Below are 22,902 nucleotides of genomic sequence, written 5' to 3'. Positions count from 1 at the left end.
TTGATACATCAACATTAACTCTCAAAATATTACAATATTTAAGTTTTGTTCCTTTGTTGATAAGAGACTAACAAAAGATGAAATCTAGATGGACTTTGAAAGAACAATTTAAAAATTGAACATATTTATAGATGTAATCTAACATCTGGTCTGTCTAATATTCCAGAAAGAATTTAAAAAATACTAAGAAAATGAGAAATTCATATTTCTGGTCTAAATTGCAAAGATTATTTATGCAAATCACAAAAAGAGTTATTCTCAACCAATCTGGAAAACAGCATACATAGGGAAATAAGCCAGTCCCAAAGGGATAAATATCACATGTTCTCCCCGATCTGTGATACCTATAATAGAGCACATAAAAGGCAGTCTGTAGAAGTGAAATTGATACTTTGAGAAGCAATGACTTGAACAACACTTGTCTTTAATGTTGAGGAGATGTTTTTTTTTTTAATAATATTTGTTGGCCGGTGCAGTGCCTCACTAGGCTAATCCTCTGCCTGCTGCGCCGGAACCCCAGGTTCTAGTCCCGGTTGTTCCTCTTCCAGTCCAGCTCTCTGCTGTGGCCTGGGAAGGCAGTGGAAGATGGCCCAAGTGCTTGGGTCCTGCACCCACATGGGAGACCAAGAGGAAGCACCTGGCTCCTTGCTTCGGATAGGTGCAGCGCTCCGTCCGTGGCGGCCATTTGGGGGGTGAACTAATGGAAAAGGAAGACCTTTCTCTCTGTCTCTCTCTCTCACTGTCTAACTCTGCCTGTCAAAAAATATTATTTGTTGAACTCTTTACTTAACATAAACATGTGTATAAATTTGATTGAAAATAGATCTCAGGGGCCGGCACCATGGCTCACTTGGTTAATCCTCCACCTGCAGCGCCAGCATCCCACATGGGTGCCAGTTCTAGTCTTGGTTGCTCTTCTTCTAGGCCAGCTCTCTGCTGTGGCCCGGGAATGCAGCGGAGGATGGCCCAAGTGCTTGGGCCCCTGCACCTGCATGGGAGAGCAGAAGGAAGCACCTGGCTCCTGGCTTCGGATCAGCACAGCTCCGGCCGTAGCGGCCATTTCGGTGGTGAACCAATGGAAGGAAGACCTTTCTCTCTGTCTCTCTCTCTCACTGTCTATCTCTATCTGTCAAATGAATAAAAAAAAGAAAATAGATCTCAGTAAAAAATAGGAGTGGGAATAAGAGAGGAAGGAGGAAGAGGCATTGGGAGTATGGGTGGAAGAGTGGGCACAAAGGGAAGAATCACCATGTTCCTGAAGTTGCAATTATGAAGTGTATGAAGTTTGTATCTGTAAAACTCTATAGTTCTGCATACATTCCCACAGACTTACTTCTAAGGGTACAGTTTAAAAACTTGCCATGGAGCCCCAAGTCCCCTTCAGCTGGGTGGCAAAAATACCATCTTAAGTATTAAAGTGATCATAAGGGTAGGATTAAGGGTCTGGTAATAATAATAGATAGAATTAAAAAGGAGTGAATGCTCCAGCATGGGAAACAGTCCACACAACAGAGTCATAGAATGACAATTGCATTAAATAGCACTCTGACCTAAGAATCAGCCCTTAAGGTGTTCTGTTCTGGCTGAAAAGCCTAGGAGAGCATTTCAGTTATGGAAGGCTAAGATACTGAGGCAAAAGTGTCCTTCATGAAGGATCTCGGTGAGTGAGACCCCAGTGGAATGAAGTGGTCATCAAAGAAGAAGGTATTTTTCTCTGAAGGGAGAGATAACTTTATTTGCTTATGGTCTTGTCTAAGTACTGATGGAGTTTGTGGATTCAAAAGGCTTCCATAGCCTAGAAAGCTCATGTCAAGAGCCTCAGGTGATCTCCCATCCCACTGACATCATACATAAGAGTGTTATTGTTAAATTAACAAGAGTCATGGTGTACTAACTTCCCATTCAAGACCTCTGTGTTCAAAAAGCTGTAGTATAACTATGTCTAAGTTCTCCCAAAAGATATATCATTCTCGGGTTCTTTGTTAAAGTTAATTAAGTTTCTAAAAAAAAAGAAAGAAAGAAAAGAAGTGAAATTAACTTCAAGATGCAATGCCTTTGAATAGCCCTTGTCTCAACTGTTAAGAAACAGTTTTTCTTTGCTTGTTTGTTTTGTTTTGTTTTTACCATGTAAATTGTTGAACCCTTGATTTAGTATAGAGTTAGTCTTCTATGTATAAAGTTAATAGAAAATGGATCTTAGTGGAGAATGAGACTGAGAATGGGAGAGGGAGGAGGAGTAGGAGAGTGGGTGGGAGGGTAGGTATGGTGGGAAAAATCACTCTATTTTAAAGTTGTACTTATGAAAATGCATGAGGTTTGTATTCCTTAAATAAAAGGTTTCTTTGGTGTAGGGAAAGATTTTATTTACATCATTAGGAAAGTAAGATTAACGTGTTTTATAAAGTATATGAAGTATAGCCACTGTAATTGAACAAAAAGTAATATAGAAGAAAAGTGTCTTAGGACTAATGTTGTATATGGATTCTCACAGACTGTTTTCTAAGGAACTATATTTCTTGATGATTTCAGGCACTTGGGAATAAAAACGAATTTGCAGCAATCATTCCAACATCATTTTCATTGCAACCTAGTTAGAATAGTAGCTATGTACTCAATGTTATACTGCAGACATTTTGTTGCTGATATATAGTAAGTCACTGGATAACTGTAAATGCTCAGAGAAAAGGCTTTTAATTTAAAAATATGAAAGCATTGTTTGCACCAGTATTTAAAAAAAAAATTTGCCAAGGACTTACAAATCAGAGAACTGGGCTCATTATTTGAATGTCCTTTTTACTTTGGAAAAGACATCATATTTACTCATGTCATGCCAGATTAGGGGAAAAAAGTCTCTGAGGAAAACCTATTAGAATTATCAGACTCAATCATCACCATGGTTGGAGATAGAAAGAAAAATCTGAGAGATTGGACCATTGACCCTAACATCCATAAATTACATAAAATCAAACTGAAAACTATATAGTACTTACTATGAACCAAACAGCATTCTAATTTGACCCTCTTACCAATAATATGTTGTTACTGTCCACTTTTACAGATAAAGAAATTGTACCCCAGTGCCGGTAAGTAGCTTGTCCAAATCTTACATCTAGTCAGTGACAGAGCAGGCAGTCAGACTTCTGGATACCACGCAATAGTGAACCCGAAACCTTCACCCAACATACATACATATATATATATATATATGTATATATACATGTATCGATATGTATCAATATATATGTATAGATATAAAACCTGACATAATTATTTTTCCTTTTGCCTTTTTTGAGAGAAAGAACGTATTTCTCTAGTAAACTGTACGAACAAGGTAAGAATTATCTTAGCAATTAAAGTTTTTAAAAAAATTGAAATGACAAGAAAATAAATAACCTTTGGAATTAAAAACTTTTATGACAATGCATTATAGTACTTGAAAGAACATTACTATTAGGATAAAAATTTATCATTGAAGGCAAAAATTACTCCTATCATATTTCATGTTTTCTTTCCCTTGGGATATAGTCAAAGCTTCTTGTTCTGAAGGTCAGAAAAGACAAAGACTAGTTTAAAAATACTCTATCTGAAGTATTTTAGGTAGAAATTTAAATGAAATCCCCCAAATGTTTGTTGGCATAATGCTCTTACTTGAGATTCATACGGAATCATTTGAATAAGCTCAGGGTTAGCATGTCAGTGGCTCTTCCATTGGCCAGTCTCTCATGCTAAGTCTCTTTCATCTCAAGTAGGAAGTGCCCTCTTGACAGGACTTAATTACAGAGTTTCTGAAACATAACATGGTGTCAGTAGTTGATCACCACATAATCACAATTGCTACTATGATAACTTACTTATAATCACCACAAAATAACATGCATTTGGTCTCAATAAGTGTGCATTTATCTCATGTCACCACTGTAATTAAGAAATGAGGCAGTGGAAGTAGTTGTGCTTCAGGATAATTATAGTTTCCCAGGACAGAAATGATTATGAAAAACCAGGCTGCAAGCTGAGTGCCTAAAGAAATACGATAATGCCCTAGAAATCTATCACCTGCCCTCTAGCGTTGTTATTTTAAGACAGAATTTTAAGGCACCCGTGAGTGCCTAAAGCCTGAGAAAATTATAAATAAAAATCTACTTTGAGAGAATTGTAAAGACTATTTTTATATCGTAGGCAGATGCACATTATCATTTCATTAGAGTATTATCATAATGGTGTTAAAAGACAAGTTCTAAGTCATTTTTCCAGAATTTCCTTAGGAGAATAAGCTTTGTTTTATGAAGGAAGTATAAACCTTAATGCAGGGCAAATGGAAAAAATCTGCCTTTGGAAGAAAACTGAGCCTGGAAATGTATGGTTCTAAGCTGAGGTGTGCTGTTGCATTTAAATTTCTCTTTGTTGAAAATAAAAGCAAGCACCCTGGTCACAACGATTGCAGTCGTTGTTGTATGGGGCAGCATGTGCACATGCCTTACTGGTTAGAAACAAATTAGTGCTGGTGTATGGTCAATTGACTGCACTTTAAGAAAAAGCAATTCTGCAAGCACAGCTTAACTGTGCATATCTGGCTTTCTAAAAGCACCTATTGTGCAGACAGAGCATTTTAGTTTTAGTATTTCTGGGCAAATGGCATGCTTAAAAAAAGAAACAAAACCTATTTTGGAGAGTACAGGGAAAGTAAGACGTGTTAAGAATGAATGTGTTATAAGGCCTAAGTAAGGGAAATCAAAAGATAAGCAGGATGAGATAGTAGCAAATAATTATTCTTTCATAGGCAAAATATATTGCGGCTATGTTACCCATAACAGTGTATGTTCCATTGCTTACCCTTCCTTTTATTTATTTGTTTGTTTAGTCCTTTATTAATATACTAAGAGTACTTTTGCTCTCTTCTATTCAGAGTATCATCTGAAGAAACTATGACTATCTGAATGCAAAATGTTTAGATATGCAACTCACTGTACATTGAAATATTGCAGCTCAGAGATATGCATTGATTCAGATAAGCAGAGCTTTATCTTTTCCATGAGAAAGACAGGCAAGGACATTTTACTTAATGAATGAGCTAAAGAGTAATATATCAAGTTCTAGTATCAGTAGGCCAACTGCAAGAAGCCTTGCAGATGTGTCTCCCAAGTCTGGGTGCTGTTGCGGCTGTTATCCAGCCAAGCCGGAGCCATTTTTACTTGTCTTTGGCACATCTACTTATGTTCTGTCCTCAACTCCATTATAATGTCATAAAAGCTCAAATTTTTTCCCTTTTATCCATAAAAAATATAAAAGCGAGTTTTTGCTAATCTCATAGTCAAATTGTTCATAAGAGCATTAATGATAATTCATTAACCTGGTCAGCAGATGCAATAGGAATACACCAAATTTAGGATGATATTACCTAGACTAAATCCACTTAGTGATACATCCAGAGGTTCTGGAGACAAGGAGGTTTTTAAAAACAATAATTTATAAATGCTAATAATAGGGAGTTGGGTAAATGTAACTGAACTCTATGGATAACCCTTAACTATGGGTAAAAGCACTGTCATAATGACAAATGGGAGAGTAGTAAATAAATGTGGACCAGTGGCTACGTGCCTCACGACTTTAATTGCAAATTATATAATTAATTTCTTTTGATAACATCTTATTTTAACCTCTCATATGAAATTGCTAATATCTAAAATATAGAAAGAGTGGAAGGAAAAAACAATGAATAAAATTAAAACTAAAGGTCTTATTTTATGTAAAAAATGAAGTATTAATTATGTAGGTTGTTTAAAATATTTTTGTTACCAATGCTAGAACAATTTCCTTGCTTTTCCTGCTTGTTGAATAAACACAGTGTAATTATAAATGGAAATGCATGTTCATAGCCATAATATTTCATACATTATCTTAAATTGTATGTTAAAAATGTTTACAGCATACAGTTTTTTTAAAAGATTTCTTCATTTATATGAAAGAATTACACAGAGAGAGAAGGAGAGGCAGAAAGAGAGAGGTCTTCCATTGCTGGTTCACTTCCCAGTTGGCGCAACAGCTGGAGCTGTGCAGATCCAAAGCCAGGAGCCAGGAGCTTCTTCTGGGTCTCCCACACGGATACAGGGGCCCAAGGACTTGTGCCATCTTCTGCTGCCTTCCCAGGCTATAGCAGAGACCTGGATCGGAAGTGGAGCAGCTGGGACTTGAACCAGCACCCGTATGGGATGCCAATACTTCAGGTGGCAGCTTTTACCTGCTATGCCACAGCGCCGGCCCCAGCATACAGTTTTAAAGTACACATTATATATTTGGATATTTGGTTCTGTGTTTTTAGTGACTTTAACTATCAAATCATTTAGAGTAATCAGATACATGGTTTACATTTAAAAATATGACATACTGAAAGAGTTGATAGCAGTGTGCATTAAGGAGGAACTGATTAAGCTTGGGACACCCACATCTCATTATCAGTGTGCCAGTTCTAGTCACAGCTAATCTGTACTTCTGTTCCTGCTTCCTGCTAATGTACCTGCAAGGCGGTCAATAATGGCCCAAGCACCTGGCTTTGGCCTGTCCCAGCCCTGGTTGTTGCACATATGTGGGAAATGAAAAAGTAGATGAAAAATCTGTCTCTCTCTCTCTTTCTATCTGTTACTCTACTTTTCAAATAAATAAATTTTTCTTTACAAAAATTTTTGTAAAGCAATAAAAGAGGTATGTCATTTTTTATTTATTTATTTGAAAGTCAGAGTTACACAGAGATAGAAGGAGAGGCAGAGAGAGAGAGAGAGAGAGGTCTTCCATTCAATGGTTCATTCCTCAGTTGGCCACAACCACCGGAGCTGTGCAGATCTGAAGCCAGGAGCCAGGAGCTTCTTCTGGGTTTCCCATGCAGGAGCAAGAGCCCAAGGACTTGGGCCATCTTCTACTGCTTTCCTAGGCCCTAGCAGAGAGCTGGATGGGAAGTGGAGCAGCCGGGTCTCGAACCTGCACCCATACGGGATTCTGGCACTGTAGGAGGCGGCTTAAACTGCTATGCCACAGTGCCGGCCCCAAAAGAGGTATGTCATTTTAAGGCAACTTTCTAGGTGGTCATGCACAATATTTTTTATTGTAAATAATAGAGGCCAGTTTTGTGGCAAGGTGTGTTAAACTGCTGCCTCCAATGCCACCATCCCATACAAGTGCCAGTTTGAGAATTTGCTGTGCAGGTCTCTGCTAATGCACCTGGGAAAGAAACAGAAGGTGGTCCATGTTCTTGGGCCCAGCTGCCCATGAGGGAACAATGAATGGTGTTCTGGGCTCCTGGCTTCCGTATGAACCAACCCTGGCCATTGTGTTTATTTGGAAAGTTAACCAGAGGACAGAGTACCTCTCTTCTCTCTCTCTCTCTCTCTCTCTCTCCCCTTCTCTCTTTCTCTCCCCCCCCCCATCTCTCTTTCCCCTCATCCCTCTGCCTTTCAAATAAATAAATAAATAAATCTTTAAAAAAGATAAGCATTAAATATTAGCAGTCAGTTTCCATTTTTGCTTCTGTGGCTCTGACAGCATGCCGCACTTCAGAACAAGTCCATTGTGTTTAAAAATATGTCCATTAGCTTGTTAAATTATTGATCAGGCTTTTAGTTCTCATAAAACGTGAAGATGGTTGGAGTACAACGGAAGACATCTCTGACAGCTCATCTCTATAAAAAATAAGGAAAGTTTTCCCAAACCTAATAAAATTGTATTATTCTTCACTCGATCTGACATTATTTATTTATTTAAAGATGTATTTATTTGATAGTGCCAGTGCTCTGGCACAGCAGATAAAGCCGGCATCCCATATGGGTGCTGGTTCAAGTCCCAGCTGCTCCACTTCTGATTCAAGTCGCTGCTAATGCTCCTGGGAAAGCGGTGGAGAATGGCCCAAGTACTTGGGTCCCTGAACCCACATAGGAAACTTGGAGGAACCTCCTGGCTCCTGACTTTGGATTGGCCCAGGTCTGGTTGTTGAGATCATCTGGAGAGTGAACCAGTGGATGGAAAATCTTTCTCTGTCTCCGTCTCTCTCTCTTTGTCTCTCTCTCTTTCCCACCCCTCCCCTATAACTCTGCCTGGCAATTAAATATTTCAAAAAATATTTATTTATTTGAAAGAGTTGAGAAAGAGAGAGAGAGAGAGGGTAAGAGAGAGAGACCCAAACCAAAATAACTGCAATGGCCAGGGCTGGCTTAGATGGAGGCCAGAAGCCTGGAACACCATCCATGTCTCTCAGATGGCCCAAGTGTTTGGGCCATCTGCTACTTTCCCAGGCATATCAGCAGGGAGCTGGATCAGAACCATAGCAGCTGGGACTGAAACCTGGGCTCTGATAGGAGATGCTGCATTGCAAGTGGTAGCTTAACCTACTGCACCACAACTCTGGCCTCTAAAATACACTGTTTGAGACATAATATTTTGTTTTTCATAAATGAAACATACTGTAATTGATAGTTAATGGCCGATCTTTTCTTAACACGTTGTGTTGCTGAATATCAATTTACTTATATAACTTTACAAAGTTGTTGTATTTTTGGTTTGGCACTAGGAAACTTCTCTATTTTAGAAAAAAAGAAATGATTGTTAAGGAGACCCAGGGCTCTTTCTAAGAGATTGTGGGGGAATCCCAGAAAATCTAGCATTCAAAGCAGCCAACAAGTACACTTTAAAAATTGTAGAGGTTTATTTCATGTTAAATATTCTTACCACAATAAAACAAATACAATTTATAAAGGTTAGGATATACGAATCAGTGCTTCTTCATACACTACAGATTCTAACAGAGCTTTTGTAACAAATTCATCAAAGTTCCTTCTATTTTCTGCTTCCTCTCCTACTACCATTTTAACTGGTGGATTTTACTTGTAACAATCCTATACTTGTAATTAACACCATTTCATTATGAATTTTTCCTAGAATTGATTCCTTGTAAAAGTTCATTTACAAGTTTTAAATTTTGTTTTGGGAATGAATGAAATAGAAGTTGCTATTTCGATGTCTGTATCTATGCCTGCATATATGAACAGACTTAAACATTTTTTGCAACAAAATATACTTAGCTTTTGATTTCATTTCCTGTGAACTTTTGGAAGTACTCTTGGGCATTTTAGCTAACAACTGACTCTAGCTAGACATTTTAAGAAAATGAATATTGAAGAGAGACATTTTTATTTAAGAAAATTTCATTTCTCTTGCAGCAAAAATTATTGCTGGGCTTACCTTGATGAAATACAACCTAACATGTCTTATAGAGACACAACATAACTGTAATCTGAAACAAATACACTTCATTGATTCAGACGTCCTGTCAAGGTAGAGTCCTGTAAGACTCACTCTCAGTAGAGAGAAAGCAGAAGAGAAGAAAAGGAAGAGGAAGATGAAAGAAAGGGAGAAACAATGATGAAAATTATGGGGAGAAAGAGAGAGAGAGAGAAAGGATGAGAGAGAAGCAAAGAAAAATTATAAAATCAAACACATTTAACCAATAGTATATCAGATGGATAGGAAAAAAACCAGGCTGTTATGAGTGCTTTAGTGCATGTCTTTAAATCTCCCCTCAAAATAAATCCCAGGTATTGATCCTTCTACTCAGGCTACTTATCTAAGCAGAGGGGGCTCTTTTGTTCCACCTGACTTTCAATGTGATTTCATGTAAGATGTGCATCGCCACAACCATTTATAATTAATCACTCTTCCTAGTTAATGTTTTAACATCATATCTTCCTGACTATTAAAAGGAAAGCTTTTCTAGGGTGTTTGCAAAAATTAAATTTCTGATTTTTAATTTGAACCAGGTTTAATGAATAATGGTAACTTAATATGTTTTAAAAAATGAGAGGAGAAAGTAATCAAAATATTCTAGATGTCTTTACATCATTACATGCCTAAAAATGCAGAAAATGGCTTTGGATCGCTGTAATAATTCACATTGCTCCAGTTTTCACACAGTATGACAGAACAAACATGAAATCTGGTATCCGAATTCAGGATTTGGCAATTGCACTGCATTATTTTCTCCACAAACGTCTCTGAATCTCAGACTCCCGTACCATTAAGTGAAAAGAGAAAGTAGCTTCACAGATTTACTGTGATGCTTAAATAGGTTGGAGTATGTCAAAACATTTTCTAAAGTGAAAACTACTGAGCGAAAGTTATCATTATCATGTATATTCAATTAAAGTAAATTGATAATAGAGTAGGTCCTCATTATCAGTTTCAGGGGTTTTTCACAGTCAACTGCAGGTCAACAATTTTAAATGAACAAATCCAAATATAAAATATCCATAAATTTTAAATAAATTTTATTGTACTATTTACTATGGTAGTTGTATTTCATTGTACGCTATTGTTAATCATTTCTTGTGCCTAATTTATAAATGGAACTTATCATAGGTATAAATGTGCTTGAAAAACTATAGAATATGATACAGTTTGGTCTATGTGAGGTTTGAGGCATGCATGGGGAGTTCTTGGAGTACTTTCTCCAAGGATAAGCAGGGAGTACTGTAATCAATTTGTCAAATGTAATTTCAATTATTTGATATATCAAAGAGTTAATACCTTTTGTAACCAAAGCCAATATTTCACTATTTTGCTGACATTTCCTATCTGTATCTATATCTAAATGTATTATCTATATATCATGGGTTTTGATAATTAGTTAGATTCTAGCTAAACAGGAAATGTTGGATACATGCATACCAGAGTGGAAATGACTTCATTTCATATCTAATACATAGTACTCTTTGTATTCTTCATGTTATTTCTTAATAAATGCAAGTTTTACCCATCAGGATCACCTCTGACAGTGGCAGTTAAAAATCAATACGGTAGGAGATTGCTAAATGAAATCCCTTTGCTTCATTTTAAAAAGCACAATGAGTTGATTTCAGATGCTGACACTACTGAAAGGTAGTGTGATGAACTGGTGTCTTTCTTGCTCCACCTCATGCAACCAAAATGAAAGAGCACTTCTCAACCCTTTCCCCAAGTCCCTTGACCTTTAGGGCGGGGACTGCTTGACACATTACACATTTACTTGGTTATTGATGGTCTAGTCCCTCACTCCCACATTAGAATGTAAGTTCTTTGGATACAAGGACTCTGCTGCTGTTATGCATGACTATATCCTCAATGCTTAGGAAAATGCCTGGCACACAATCAGTGTGCAACAAATATTTATTGAAAGAACAAGTGAATCCTTGGTAACATAAAGTAGAATCCTTGGTAACATGCCAGTGGAAAGCATGGAGTAGCTTAATTGCTTTCCAATTATTCCCCAAATTCTAAACGTGAAGGGAAAAACAAACAATCTATCATAACACCCTGAAAACACCTGGCATTTAATAGGATATGATGAATCACTAAATCACATTTGTTATTTGAGTTTTTGATGTCTCTGATCAGATTAAATGTGACAGAAGTTCCATTCTGCATCTGATTATTTGTCAGTGCCCCGGTTTCTCAGTCATAATATTTGGTTAGTGAATTATTAACAAATCAGAACTGTTTTGATTCAAGAACCGACCAGAGTATAAACACTGATCTTTCTGAATAGAGAAGTTGGGCAGCAACTTCTTCAAAGCGGCAGTAAATAGGGCAGCTGTTCTAACAGAGAACAGAAGGTTCCTGATGTATTTGAGTGAGCAGGAGCTTTACCTTCTATTTTTCTTGTACATGAATAAGGCTTAAGTGATTAAAAGGCAATCCATGCTTGCAACCATATTGTTATTGCATTTATTATGAGCTTTGTTTTTCTTTAGTAGGCAAGTCAGGTCTGAAATTTTAGATGTCACGGTAATGGTGCTTTAGATTACCTTGATTTTGAACAGTGATCTTTTGGTTTTATGCCATAGGAGAAAACCAAGGCTGCTTTCCATGTGAGATACGTGGAATTACTCTTTTTTTTTTAAGGGGATCAAATCTCCTTTTCAACCTTGTTGCAATGATGCCACATAAAATTCATTAAAGTATAAATTCATACTCAGTAATTATCATGGGCAGTTGTCCAAGGGGTGGAGAAAACATGTCAGGTCTTCATCACTGTGAGCTTCACTGATGCCATTACATAGAGTTCAACAGTTTTCACTGGTAAGTACTAATTTTATTTATTCAACAACCAATTGGCAAATATTTACTAAATTCTTAGTCAGTGCGTGGAAATCTGTTAGAACCTGACGCTGTAATAATGAATGGATTGTGCATGGCTTTTTCCCAAAGGAGTGTAGGATGAATTGCAGATATGAAAAAAGGCAGATTACAATACAAAACTGAAATTCCATCACTCTATGAAACCACACAGATGCTGGGGGCAGGGCACTGATCCAAGGCTGGCAGAATTTTTCTTGAGAAAAGGGGCACTGGAACTGAGATTCAAAGGATAAGTTAGGAACATTATAGATGAGCAAATGGGTTGCAGTGAAGGTCAGTGACATGCTGCTGATGTTTTGTTTAGAGAACTGCTTATGAGAGAGGCAGTTGGTGAGAGTACATCCTAGAAACTATAGGTTGTACAGTGTGGTCCATGTAAGGAGGTAGGATAGCAAGAGAAAGCATGAGACCACTTCACATAGATCTTTTACACTCTTGAAAGATTTTTATTTAATTCCCAAGAGTACTGGAAAATCATTGAGGGATCTTGAATTGGGGGGGAGGATGGTATGTCAAGGATACATTTTTATATGTCCATATTACTTTACAAAGAAGAGAGCAGACTACAGTTGGAAGTTATTTGGACAGGTGTTGCAGGCCTGTGGTTGACAGGTGAGGGTCACCTCAATAGCATTAGTGTGAAAGAAGCAAAACCAAATGGATTCAAAAGGTGTTAAATTAGTGAATCTCTAGTATTCTGTGAAAAATAAAAAAATAGGAATTAAGGGTGATTCTCAGGCTTCTGGCTCAGGTAACTGGGTGAATCCTGGAGAAATTTTGCCCAAATAGGAAAAAAAATGGAGGAATAAATTAAAAAAAATGAGAGAAACAAACAAATTTTTAAAGCAGCGGATATAAAGAATAAGCACTAACAAGGGAAGCAAAGAAGCATGCTGTGGTTGCTCGGAGCTTCCGGCTGAACCTGCATGAATTTATACAGAATCTCCTGTGTACGCTATTCTCCAGCGTTAAGCCATCAGAAGGCAGCTGTAGGTTTGGAGGGGAGCAGGCAGTTGAATTTTTCAACAACTGAGGATTTTACAAATTAACAGAAGGGAAAATAATGGTATAAGTAATGTCTTACTAGTGACTGGAAGAAAGAGATTGAAATTATCTCACAATGTTAATTTCTGCAAATTAGTAACATTTTGAGTCTTCTAAAATATATATTTTAAAACATTTTAAGTAGCTAATTTATGACTACATGATAATGCTTAAAAAAAATGCGTTTGCTTAGAGGGGTTGACACCGTGGCATAGCGTGGCAGGTGGGACGGGACCGGGGGTGGGGGGAATTAAGCAGCTGCTTGCATTGCCAGCATCCCATATCAGAGTATTTGTTCAAGTCGAGGCTGCTCTATTTCTGATCCAGCTCCCTGCTAAAGCTCCTGGGAAAACAGAGGAAAATGGTCATTTATTAAATGTTTTATTTATTTAAAAGGAAAATTTACATACACACAGAGAGAGAGAGAGAGAGAGCAATTCCATATCCTAGTTCATTTCCAGAATGAATACAATGGCCAGGGATGGGCCAGGCCAAAGCCAGCAGACTGGACCTCCATCCTGAATTCTCAAGTGGTTGGTAGAGGCCAAGAACCTGTGCTATCTTCCCAATTGCAAGTGAAGCAGCCAGGACATGAATCACTGCTCATAATGGATACTGGCATCACAGGTGTTGGCTTTACCCACTGTGCTATCCATCTGCCTTTCAAATAAAATAAAGCTTTAAAAATACATTCACTTATTGAAGTGCATATTTTAAAGCTTTGATCAAAGAATATCAAGAATTATTGAAAATTGGTCGCTTTTAATTGTACAGAACTTATAAGCCTTCTACTGGCTCAAATATCAAGGACTATTCTGATTAGTAGCAGCAATGAAGGGGCAGATGGACAGTATGTTCTTTTTTTAAGATTGATTTATTTATTTGAAAGGCAGAAATATAGAGAGGCAGAGGTAGAGAGAGAGAGAGAGTGAGAGAGCGAGCGAGCGAGGCAGAGAAGTCTTCCATCTGCCAGTTTACTCCTCAAATGGCTGCAATGGCCATAGCTGGGCCAATCTGAAGCCAGGAACCTGAAACTTCTTCTAGGTCTCCCATGCAGATGCAGGGGCCTAAGAACTTGGGCCACCCTCCACTGCTTTCCTAGGCCACAGAAAAGAGCTGGATTGGAATTGAGGCACCTGGGACTTTAACCAGCTCCCATATAGGATGCTGATACCACATATGGTGGCCCTGCCTGCTATGCCACAGCACTGGCCCCTGTAGTATGTTTTTATTTTTTAAATAGAAAAAAGTATCAAAATTTTCTTAGGCTGACACTTTTCCCTTTCCTACTTTGAAGTATAATGGAAAGAAAGGAAGCCAAGGGAAAAATGGATATCTGTACTAGGATGCAAACTAAAATTATATGAGTGTTTTATGAGCTTCTCTCTTGGTCAAGCATATTTTTTCATGATAGAATACATGAATTCCTTGTGAATCGATGTGACACCAGGGAAAGTATCCTGAGTTATTTTGCACACAATCACAGACTAGAGGGTGTTTCTCAAAACATGTGATTTCAAAGAGCAAGAGCCTTTAGGATGTATAGAATGAAGTATGCGGTGAAAGACAATGAATATAGCTGTGCTCTGGGACATAATGCCACCAATTGTTGTGTGATTCCTGATGAAAGCAACAGGCTACTGTGACAGGCACAGCATTTGAATGTCCTCTACACTGGACGCATCCTTAATAGATTGGTGTAACCAATCAATCAGTGATTTATGAATATGGAACATGGCTTAGGAAAGCATCAGGCTGCTGAACAGAGGTAAAGAGAAGCTTCCTAAATTAAAGTGGAAAGAAGAAAAATAAGTTTAAAAAATGGAACAAAACATCTAAAACCATGAGATAATATTAAAAGGTATGAAATATACATAATATCAGATTAAAGTGAGAATGCAACATAAGGAAACTTAAGTAAAAGAACTGAGAAGTTTCTAAAACTACTGGCAGATATGATATCCCAAACCTAGGAAGCTAAGAGAACATCAAGTATGATTTACACCAACAAACATACAAAGACAAAGAAACAAGAATACAAAAACTGAACCCAGAAAGACGAAGGGGAAAAGTCTGATCTATAGATGCACACAAGGTTTAGAATTACAGTAGTAGATGTTTTCATCAGAAATCATGAAGCAAAAAGATAGTGGAATACAATACTTAATATCTTGAAAGACAGAAACCACCAACCTAGAATTTTATCTCCAACAAAATTATGCTTTAAAAGTGAAGGGAAAGGAAAGACTTCTGTAATTAAACAAAAATGGAGGGGGTTCTCTGAGAGCAGACTTGCCTGCATAGAAAGGCTAAAAGAAATTTTTCAGGGGCCCGCACCATGGCTCACTTGGTTAATCCTCCGCCTGCAGTGCTGGCATCCCATATGGGCGCTGGGTTCTAGTCCCGGTTGCTCCTCCCCCAGGCCAGCTCTCTGCTGTGGTCGGGATTGCAGTGGAGGATGGCCCCAGTGCTTGGGCCCTGCACCCGTATGGGAAACCAGGAGGAAGCACCTGGCGCCTGGCTTCAGATCGGCATATTTCCAGCCATAGCAGCCATTTGGGGGGTGAACCAATGGAAGAAAGACCTTTCTCTCTGGCTCTCTCTCTCTCACTGTCTATCTCAATCTGTCAAATAAAAAAAAAAAAAAATTCAGACATAAAAAAGGTATAGTCCAGGAAAGGAAAAAATTTTAATGGAATGAAGGTAAAGTAAATTTTTTAAATTTTCCTTTTTAAAATTTAATTATAAAAAGGAAGCAAATTTTATGTATTTCCTATATACAGGTTTAAGAGCATAATGATACTTTCCACTCTACTCTGCCTCCCTCACCTTCCTCACTGCTATCCTCACTCCTTCTTTCTGTATTTTTCTTTTAAATTTTACAATGACATACTTTCAATTTTTATAATCACAAGCTTTGCTCGCTGGCTAAATAAAGAATTTAACAAGTAGTAAGCAGAAAAACCATTGTTCCTCAAGAATATTGACATAAGTTATAAATAATAATTGATTCTCACAATGTCAATTTTACTTATTTATCATGTATTTTTTAGACTCTACATATTAGTTAGAAAAATCAAGGAAAATATATGGTATTTGTATTTTCATACAGGCTTATTTCACTAAGTACAATGTTCAAAGAGTGATAACAGCAGTAACGCATTGGGTGGCAATAGCACTGACTAAGTGTAATGATTAAAACCCATGTCACAGAAAATGGCAGAGAAGAATTAGGAATGACTGCATTATAGGGTGTCTGCACTACCTGTAATGCAATTATTCAAAAGTAATCTTAGATTAGTTGAAAATATACACTGTATACTTTTGGATGATAACTAAAGAAAATAAAAAAGTTTGTAATTAGGGGGCTGGAGCTGTGGTGCAGCAGGTCAACGCCCTGGCCTGGAGTGCTGGCATCCCATATGGGTGCCGATTCTAGTCCCGGCTGCTCCTCTTCCCATCCAGCTCTCTGCTATGGCCTGGGAAAGCAGTAGATGATGGCTCAAGTCCTTGGGCCCCTGCACCCACATGGGAAACCCAGAAGAAGCTCCTGGATCCTGGCTTCGGATTGGCACAGCTCCAGCCATTGGGGCCATCTGAGGAGTGAACCAGCAGATGGAAGACCTCTCTCTCTGTCTCGACCTCTGTAACTCTGTTTAAAAAAAATTGTAATTAGTTCTAAAAGAGAAGATAGAATAGAATAAAATAAAGTGTTCAATTAAAATTAAAACAGAAAAAGAAAGGAGGGGAGGGCAAAGGGCAATACAACAAATACAAAAAATTGTAATATGGAGGATCCTAATCTAAAGACAGTAATTAAAATAGCTTATTGTGGCTGGTGTTGTGGCATAGCAGATAAAGCCACTGCCTGCAATGCCAGCATACAATATGGGTGCTGGTTTGTCTCCGGGGTGCTCCACTTCTGATCCAGCTAACTGCTTATGGCTTGGGAAAGTAGCACAGGATGGCTCAAGTGTTTGGGCCCCTGTACCCACGTAGGAGACCCAGAGGAAGCTTCTGGCTCCTAGCTTCAGCCTGGCTCAGCCCTGGCTATAGTAGCTATCTTAGGAGTGAACCATCGGATGCAAGATCTCTCTCCTTGTCTCTCCTTCTATCTCTATAACTCTGACTTTCAAAAAAATCAATAAACCTTTAAAGAAGATTGTCAGTGTGTATAAAACAAATGATACTCAACTACATGTTGTATATAAGGTACCTATTGTCAATGTAAAGACTTTGATAGGCTAAAAGTAAAGGGATGGGCAAAGATATACCACACTAAAAACGAAATAATATATTCAATGCTAACACAAATTAAAGAATGTCAGAGTACTTATGTTAATTTCAGAAAAGCAGAGGTAACAGTGAAAAAGATTATAATGGCTATAAAGTATTCATGGTCCTGCTGAGAGCTGACACTATACTTTGTACACTCACACGTATGCCCACACATACCAGGAACACTCACTCACATATGAATTTGCACACACACACTTACACATATGTGTGCAGAGATATAGCACCTTTAAAAATATTTTACTTAACAACTTAACATGGATAATGCTAACGTCTTCATTAAGTTTTGTTTTAGCATGGCTTAAATCAATATTCTGTTAGAATATTGACTTGATTTAATTCTTATAAGTACTAGCACCACATTTAAAGTCCCTCTGGGTTTTTTTAAACCATTATTGCCTTTCAGAAAAGAAGTCATATAAAGACAATGAATAGTTCTCCAGCTGATACTGCCTGAGTCACGTTAGAATAAATCTCCTTTGGAAACATTCTGAGAAATAAAAACACATATTACATTATAAAATTATAATTAAAATGAACTATGTGGTTAATAAGTTTAGTCTGGGGGACCAAACCTTCTATGTGAGAGTCAACTCTCAGCAGTGATATATTATATTCTTATAAGAAAATCTAAGACACTAAAATTCTTTTTTTCTCTCCATTTCACCACTTCCTATTCCCCCATCTCCTCTTTCCTTCTTTTCTACTCTCTTGTACACTGACATGAATATGGATTTTGCTGGCCTTAGTCTTTTTGTTGTACTAGCCAAATATTCTATAATTTCCAGGCTGTCAAATTCTGATCTGCATGCCAACTGGCTATATTTTTAAATGCATGAATAGTATTGTGAACAAAAACACTAATCTCATGTGTCCATTTCCCATACCCAAGTAGCACCATCCTTGGTTGTCTTTCATAGCAGTTCTTTGAGATTCAAGTATTAAACATGTATCATATCTTGACAGTCTACTATTATATATTATAGTCTGCTATTATAGGTTAACAAATACAGACCATTTATTGCTGTTGGATTTCCTAGAACATTTGGACCTGGTAACCCCCAAAACAGCTGCAGTTACACAAAAGGATTGCTGAAACCTAGATTTTGTGTTGACAGAGTACTAATTTTAATAATGACAAATTGTCTCAGAATTCAATGCTTTTCACAGTCATGACCTTTCTGCTCCCAAAACAAAGCCATGCATGTGCCTGGAAATTGTTCCTGTCCTTTAATTTAGTATCTTTATAGATTTTTTTCAGCACATTTGATAAAAGTTAAATATACTGTTGGTAAACTTTCCTCAATGAAAGTTCAAAAAAAAAATCATCTCTTGTGTATTCCTATAGCGCTTTGACCATGAATAGTTTTGTGCTATTGTTTCCTGTCCTTCAATAAATTAATTAAATAATCTTCTACTAGACCATGAGTTTATCTGAAGTAGGGATACATTTTTACAATTATTTTGGACTCCATATAATCCTGGTCTAAGACAAAACAGGAACTCCAAACTCAGATGCACAAAGGAGCCAGCAAACAAGTTATAACTGGGAAGGCTGAGTTTATAAATTAAACACACACACACACACACACATACACACACACAATGATGAAAAATTGCATTCATATTCAAGACAAGAGAGAGTAGTGGTGTCAGTACTGAGTTAGTGATCTCACACTTTATTCTCCACACTTCAATAGATAGCCATACTATTTTTCAGAAGATTTTATGTAAATTTCGTTGATACATTTATCTTTTTTTTTTTTAAAGAAAAGTAGTGAATTATATATCTGCAGAGCAAAACATACCTGTAAGTGGAATTCAGACCATTGGCAACAAGTTTTTCAATCTGTGAGGAAAATATTTGACAAATGCATGAATGGCTAAGAGTAAGGCACCACTTGCGTTGAGAAACAGAGAAATGTTGTTACTAGTGATTGTCCTACTTCATTTTTGGAGTTGAATTGAGCTCAAGACACATCCAATCCTCAGTGTATAGAGATGATTCTCTGGGCTCACTGAGAAACTTTTTTCATGGATACAGAAAATGCTATCTGGTAGCTCTTTTTTGTTCACCTACAAATTACTCATGTTCTTCACTTTGTGAGCAAATTACAAGTTGTCAATTTATGATGAAGAGAAATAAGATTTTATGACATAAGCAATCCAGCTGTAAACCTGAAATAACAAGAAAAGCTTCTACACTGCCAAGTAATGCCTAATTTGTGAAGTACTGTAAATCTTTTAAGTTTTTATGTTTATAGTTTTTTTATTTTCTTATTATTTAGGTAGTTTTTGGTAGAACTAATCACTGTTAATAGGAACATTCAAATCTCTTACCCTTAAATACCATATATTGCATCATTCAATAAAAAATGAACATGTGGATGAAAAAGTGATAGGGAGATAGAAATCCAGCAGTTAGATTTTGTGGGTTCCATATTCTCTTATCTCCTTGACTACTTGTTGTAAAATAACAAACTGGAGATTTTCAGTATTTTTGTGTCAATAGAAAGGGCTTAGCTTTACAAATCCCTGGCAAACAAAGGAACTCACAAGAGAACTGAAAGGGCTGTTAAGGGTAACAAACCATTAAGCTTTTAGTGAATATGTAGACTTATCTATCAGATAGGTCTTCATCATTTTCAATAGGAGGTATATGGTAGTAATATATCCACTGTGATTTACATTTTAGTTTCACATCATGAAAACAAAAATATAGGAACAAATAAAACCAAGCATTCCTAAGTGGGCTAAAATTATGTGTTCAAAGAATCTGCATTCAATACCAAATTTTAGGGGCCAGCATTGTGGCATAGTGGGTTAAGCTATTGCCTGGGATGCTGGAATCCCATATAAATACCAGAACAAGTCATGGCTAATCTTCCATTTCTGATTAAGCAAACTGCTAATGGCCTGGGAATGGAGAAGATGGCCCAAGTATTTGGGACTCTGCCATTCACATGGAAATCCTGGAAGGAGCTCTGGGGTTTTGGCTTTGCCCTGGACCAGACCCAGCCATTGCAGCCATTTGGGAAATGAACCAGTGGATGGAGGATCTTTCTAAATCTTTCAAAGAATTACCACATTTTTATGAGAAATAAAGTGGTTTATGGATAAAGACTTAAAAATATCTGGGTCTATGAGATAACTTGATGAACAGCAGAAACTCTGTGTTTGTTTACTGTACAAGTTAATATATTTCAAAACTGAAACATGATTTTTAATGTATTACAGGAAATTAGATAAATACAAATTAGTGTACATGTGACAACAGAATCTGGATTGTATTAAGAATCAAGTGGAAGATTATAATGCTGAACAAGTATTCAGGCCTTACATGTCAGAACCGTTTAAGGAGATGTCTGCTAGGAAATATACCCCAAAGGTTTAGTGCTGAATTTTAAATCAGCAAGGGCAAACTGACATTCAGTTGTAGCTATATGAAGATGGTTTTGTGATTAAAACTTATAAGCACTGACTGTCTGGTGGTTGGCACAAAACCAAACAAGCAACCATGCATGGATCCACTTAATAATTGTTCTGTGAAATCCCAAAATATCTAGCTTAGAGTAATTTGGCGTTTAAAAATAGCCCTTCAAAAGGTAGTTAATGCAGCTGCTCACCTGGAGTGCATTCAATTTATTTATTAAAATAGTAAGTTTATTTTCCTTATATAACTAAACTTTTTCACCGTGTCAGCAACTGGTAAACAAGTGGCAAAGACACTGTACTCACGCATTATACACTTTACTGCCACTAGGGAATCTCAGCTATTTCATTGCTGCCTTTCATGGATTAAAAAACAAGACCCATCTATTTGCTGCCTACAGGAAACACGCCTCACTAACAAAGATACAAGCAAACTGAAAGTGAAAGGATGGAAAAGGTACTCCACCCTAACAGAAAGCAAAAATGAGCAAGTGTAGCCATCCTAATATCAGACAAGACTTTCACACAAAAACTGTTAAAAGAGACAAAGAATGACACTATGTAATGATTCAGGGATCAATTCAACAGGAAAATGTGACTATAATACGTGTATATGCACACAATCCCAGGGCAGCTGGCTATTTAAAACAAATGTTAATAGAGCTAAAGGAAGACATAGGCTTCAATACAATAGTAATGGGGGGTTTAAACACCCCACTTTCATCAATGGAAAAATCAACTAGACAGAAAATTAACAAGAAAACACCAGAGATAATCCACAATTTGGACCAAATGAACTGATACCTACAGTACTTTTCATCCAACAGTTGAAAAATACACATTATCCTCACCAGTGCAAAGAGTTTTCTCTAGGATAGACCATATGCTAGGCCATAAAGCAAATCTCAGAAAATTAAAAAAAAAAAATTGAAATCCTGCCATGTATCTTTTATGACCACAATGGATTGAAGCTATGCATTAACAACTTAAGAATCACTAGAAAATATGTGAATACATGGAGACTGAACAACCTGCTCTTGAATGAACCACTGTTCATGGAAGAACTCAAAAGTAAAAATAAAAAAAAAAAATCCTGGAAATGAATGAAATGACAATACAACATACCAAACTTACCGGATACAGAAAAACAGTTTTAATAGGGAAATTTATAGCAATTAGTACCTACATTAAAAAAATTAGAAAGCCATCTAATAAGTGAGTTATCAATGCATTTAAAGGACCAAGAAAAACAGCAACAAACCAAACCCAAAATTAGAAGAAGGAAATAAATAATTAAAACTAGAGAAGAAATTAAAAGATTAAAACAAAAATGAAAAACAAAAGATAAGTGCAGGAGCCAGTGCTGTGGCCAAGTGGGTAAAACCACCACCTGCCTGCAGTGCTGGCATCCAATATAGGCGCTCATTTGAGTCCTAGCTGCTTTACTTCTGATCCTGCTCTCTGCTATGGCCTGGGAAAGCAGTGGAAGATGGCCCAAGTCCTTAGGCCCCTGAACCTGTGTGGGAGACCTGGAGGAAGCTCCTGACTCCTGGCTTAGGATCGGTTCAGCTCCAGCCATTGCAGCCAAGTGGAGAGTGAGTCAGCAGATGGAATATCTCTCTCCCTCTCTGCCTCTCCTTCTCTCTGTGTAACTCCAATTTTCAAATAAATTAATAAATCTTTTAAAAAAATCAAAGAGGGGCCGGCGCTGTGGCGCAGTAGATTAATCCTCCGCCTGTGTCACCAACATCCCGACATCCCATATAGGCACCGATTCTAGTCCTAGCTGCTCCTCTTCCAATCCAGCTCTCTGCTGTGGCCTGGGAGAGCAGTAGAATATGACACAAGTCCTTGGGCCCCTGCACCCACATGGGAGAACAGGAGGAAGCACCTGGCTCCTGGTTTTGGATCAGCACAGCTTTGGCTGTTGGGGATTGAACCAACGGGGATGGGGATGAAAGACCTTTCTTTCTGTCT

General features: G+C 37.4%; 1 protein-coding gene across 1 annotated transcript in view; it reads right to left on the bottom strand.

Annotated features, from left to right (window-relative positions):
• The window catches only part of NDST4 (N-deacetylase and N-sulfotransferase 4), a 295,027-nt gene that overhangs the window by 46,203 nt on the left and 225,922 nt on the right, over positions 1–22,902 (bottom strand). The window lies entirely within an intron of this gene.

Source organism: Oryctolagus cuniculus, chromosome 8, assembly GCF_964237555.1.
Source record: "Oryctolagus cuniculus chromosome 8, mOryCun1.1, whole genome shotgun sequence".
In the NCBI taxonomy this organism is placed as follows: Eukaryota; Metazoa; Chordata; class Mammalia; order Lagomorpha; family Leporidae; genus Oryctolagus; species Oryctolagus cuniculus.
This window is presented reverse-complemented; position numbering and strand designations above follow the sequence as displayed.